This window comes from Poecilia reticulata, chromosome 13 (assembly GCF_904066995.2).
Source record: "Poecilia reticulata chromosome 13, P_reticulata-male-v2, whole genome shotgun sequence".
In the NCBI taxonomy this organism is placed as follows: domain Eukaryota; kingdom Metazoa; phylum Chordata; class Actinopteri; order Cyprinodontiformes; family Poeciliidae; genus Poecilia; species Poecilia reticulata.
In genome coordinates, this window is record NC_088842.1 from 722,265 (window position 1) to 726,588 (window position 4,324).

At 41.6% G+C, this 4,324-nt stretch overlaps 1 pseudogene; it reads left to right on the plus strand.

The window, feature by feature from the left end:
* Nucleotides 1–1,715: 1,715 nt before the first annotated feature.
* Nucleotides 1,716–2,806, plus strand: LOC145554604 (general transcription factor II-I repeat domain-containing protein 2B pseudogene; annotated as a pseudogene).
* The last annotated feature ends 1,518 nt before the right edge of the window (nucleotides 2,807–4,324 follow it).

The window sequence follows — 4,324 nt, forward strand, 5'->3', positions numbered from 1 at the left end:
CTTCGCTGCAGTAGATTTAACGGCACAAACCTACACTAACGAAGTAGCCCATTTCTATTTGTTTTGAAGCAATATGGGGTGATGGTGAACTCTGGATGACCTAAAAAGTAATTTTTAATATCTCAGAAACCAAAGCTGCACAAACGGAGCTCTAACCATTCAGACTATTTGCTGGATTTTTTGACGTGGGTGGGGTGTCAGCTTCAGCTGCACCACGCAACGCCACTATTTCGGTAGCCCTGGCTGAAATTTTCAGTTTGTCTTTTGTAAATTATTTACATGTTTAAACAATTTGAGCTGTCTGACGAAGTCACCTAGTTCAACTTTCATTTTCTTGGAAAAATCAGTTTTGTCAGGTGATTACAACTAGTCGACTGCCCCCGAAAAAAGTCACTGCAGAGTAAAGAGTTAACAATCAATCAATCAAATTTTATTTGTATAGCACATTTCAGCAAAGTTCTTTACATAATTAAAACAAAAGTAGCATGTGACATTGAATAAACAGTAAGAAAAAGAAAGATTTTGAGAAAGAGGAATAAAAAGAAATTAATAAATGTATAAAAAGTAAAGATAAAAACATGGAAGACATCAAAATCCACTCTAACCCTAATTTAGCCATAAGCAACTCTAAACAGCTGGTTTTAAGTTGAGATTTAAAGGCTCCCAGTGTTTCAGCTGTTTTACAGTTTTCTGGAAGTTTGTTCCAAATCTGTGGTGCATAGAAACTGAATGCTGCTTCTCCTCGTCTGGTTCTGGTTCTGGGGATGCAGAGCAGAACCAGAACCAGAAGATCTGAGGGGTCTAGACCAAACCTGGGCATTGTACGGCCCCCGGGCCGCATACGGCCCTTTGATTGACTCTGACCGGCCCGTGTAACGTTAATTGGAAATTACAAAATAAACATATTTTCTTATTTTACCTGATGCATGGACTGAAGCTGCATTGCTTTTATTTTGAAGTTGTTTTTTATTTACGTACATGATGACATATATTGAGGCATGGGCGTGATTTGATCGTTGTCACTAGCAAGTCACAAGAGACTTTAGCCCTCAGAAATGTCTGCTCATGCTAAAAAAAGAAAGGTAGATGCCGAATGCAGGGTTTTCAACAAAAATTGGACTGCTAAGTATTTATCTAGTGAAGTGAGAGGTAAAGCCTTGTGTTTAGTTTGCGGGGAGCAGATCGCCGTGTTTAAGGACTACAATTTGAGTCGCATTACGAGACGAAACACGGGGAGAAACACAAGAACGTGACTGATGCTGAAAGGGCGCGGACATCGGAGGCTTTGCTAGCTAAACTGCAAAAGCAGCAAGGCTTTTTTACCAAGCTTCACACATCCAGGGATGCAGCAACCAAGACCAGCTTTGTGATAGCTCACACAATCGCTAAAACCAGTAAGCCATTCTCGGAGGGGGAGTTTATCAAAGAGTGCTTGTTGGACTCTGCAGCTTTAATTTGCCCTGAAAAAAGAGAAGAATTTGAGAAAGTCCCGCTCTCCAGGCGAACCGTGACGAGGTGCAATCTGGAGCTTCAGCTGCAACGTGAAGTGGCAAATTTTGACTTTTCTCCTTGGCTTTGGATGAAAGCTGTGATGTCCGTGACACAGCCCAGTTACTTGTATTTGTCGGACTTCAAGATTACGGAGGAGCTGGCAGCAATGTGGTCGATGAAAGGAACAACTACAGGGAGCATCTCTTCATGGAGGTGAATGCTGCATGGACACACTGGGACTGAAATGGGACAGACTGGCAGGTGTCACAACGGACGGTTGTCCAAATCTTACAGGGAAAAATGTGGGACTTTTAAAACGTATGCAAGATAAAGTGGCTGAAATCGACACACATCAGGAATTAATATTTTTTCATGTGTTGTGCAAGTCGGTGCTAAAAATGAACCATGTTATTAATATTGTTACTAACATAGTAAACTTCATCAGGGCACAGGCATTGAATCACAGACAGTTTGTCGCACTTTTGGAGGACCATGAGTCTGAGCATAGTGACATCAGCTACCACACACCTGTCAGATGGCTCAGCCTGGGCAAAGTGCTAAAAAGAGTTTGGGACCTGAAAACAGAGATTCAAGAGTTTTGTGAGATGAAAGGCAAAGACATCCCAGAGCTCTCAGATGAGGCTGGATGGCAGATTTTGCATTTGCTGTTGATGTGACCGCACTGATGAATGACTTGAATACCAAACTGCAAGGCAGGGGCCTTTTTGTTCATGAAATGCACACCCTGGTGAAGGCTTTCATGAAAAAGATGCTGTTTCTTTCAAGCCAACTGGAGAGCAACAATCTCACTCACATGCAAACCCTGAAGGAAGTCACACCATCAGCCGATCACCTCCGCAGGTACTCATCCATGTTAGGAGCATTGCATTGTGAGTTTTCAAGGAGATTTGAAGATCTCAGAACAATCGAGGATGAAATGCACATGATTTCCTCTCCCTTTACCTGTAGTGTCGATAATGCACCCAGTGATGTTCAGCTGGAACTCATTGACCTGCAGTATGATGCAGTACTGGCAGAGCTCTTTAAATCAGGATCTCTGCTGGATTTCTACTCTTCTCTCAAGGAGGAGAACTTTCCAAACATGAAGAGACATGCTCAGAAGATGTTGGTTCTCTTTGGCTCTACCTACATATGTGAACAAACATTTTCAATGATGAAGTTCATGAAATCCAGGTACAGATCATCTCTCACTGACAATCATCTGTCAGCTGTGCTTCACATCTCCACCTCAGACATTCAACCTGATTTTGATGCACTCGTTAAAGCCCAGCAGAGACTAGATTTCTCTCACTGAACAAGAAAACATAACTTAAAAATGTAAAAAAGTTTTAAATGGTTGAGTTGTGCATGATTTTAATTGTATTGTGGTTATTTTTATTTGCATGTTTAGCGTGTTTTTATGATGCCGTTTTAGTGATTAATTGCCTTTCCCATTGTTTTGTGAAATTCGCTTGAATAAATTACATTTTTTGGAAGGCAACCTCATGTTTTTATTGCTTAATTATAACATATACTCTTACCAGCTTGTCAAAACAATGCTATTTACTGCTTTTTACAAAGAAGTACAGTTAATATTATGCAGAATTGAGATCAGCCTTTTGGCCGGCCCTCCACAATATTTTCTGTTTCTCATGTGGCCCCATGGAAAAAATAATTGCCCACCCCTGGTACAGTAATAACAGATCTTTAATGTATTGTGGTGCTAAACCGTTCAGTGATTTATAAACTAACATCAGTATTTTAAAGTCTATTCTCTGAGCTACAGGGAGCCAGAGGAGCGACTTTAAACCTGGTGTTATGTCTCTATCTTCCTGGTTTTAGTCAGAACAGCAGCAGCAGCTTCTGGATCAGCTGCAGCTGTTTGATTGATTTATTAGTCAGACCTGTGAAGACGCTGCTGCAGGAATCAATGCGGCTAAAGATAAACGCATTAATGAGTTTCTCTAGATCGTGCTGAGACATCAGTCCTCTAATCCTGGAGATGTTCTTCAGGTGATAGAAGGCCGACTTTGTGACTGTCTTAATGTGGCTCTGAAGGTTCAGGTCAGAGGTCATCACTACTCCCAGGTTTCGTTCTGATCGCTGGTTTTTAGTTGTAATAACTGAAGCTGTGCATTGATTCTAGTTCGCTCCTCTTTAGGTCCAAAGATAATAACTTCAGTTTTGTTTCTGTTCAGCTGGAGAAAGTTTTGGCACATCCACACATTTATCTGTTCTAAGCATCTATTCAGTGATTGGATGGGGTCAAAGGTCACCTGGTGACATCGTGATGTAGAGCTGTGTATCATCCGCATAATTGTGGTAGCTAATTCTATGTCCTGTTATAATCTTTGCCAGTGGGAGCATATAAATATTGAAAAGAAGGGGTCCTAGGATTGAACCTTGGGGTACCCCACATGTGACCTTTGACCTTTGATGAGAAGTTTCCGATTGAAACAAAGAAATACCTGTTCTTTATGTAGGATTCAAACCAGTGGAGCACTGGACCGGAGAGTCCGACCCAACTCTCCAGTCGATTCAGTAAAGTCGAGTAGTTGGTGCAACCCCTAGTACTGAGCCCACTGCTCTTCACCCTGATGACCTATGACTGCCAAGCAAGGTTCAATACGAACCACGTCATTAAGTATGCAGACGATACAACAGTGGTGGGTCTCATCAGGGACGACAACGAACTGGCCTACAGAGAGGAGGTGAAACATTTGGTGGACTGGCGTGATGCAAACCATTTAATCCTGAATGTCAAAAAACAAAAATTGTTTTCAGGGAAAATCAGCCAAGTCACAATGATAGAGCAGGTCAGGAACATTAGATT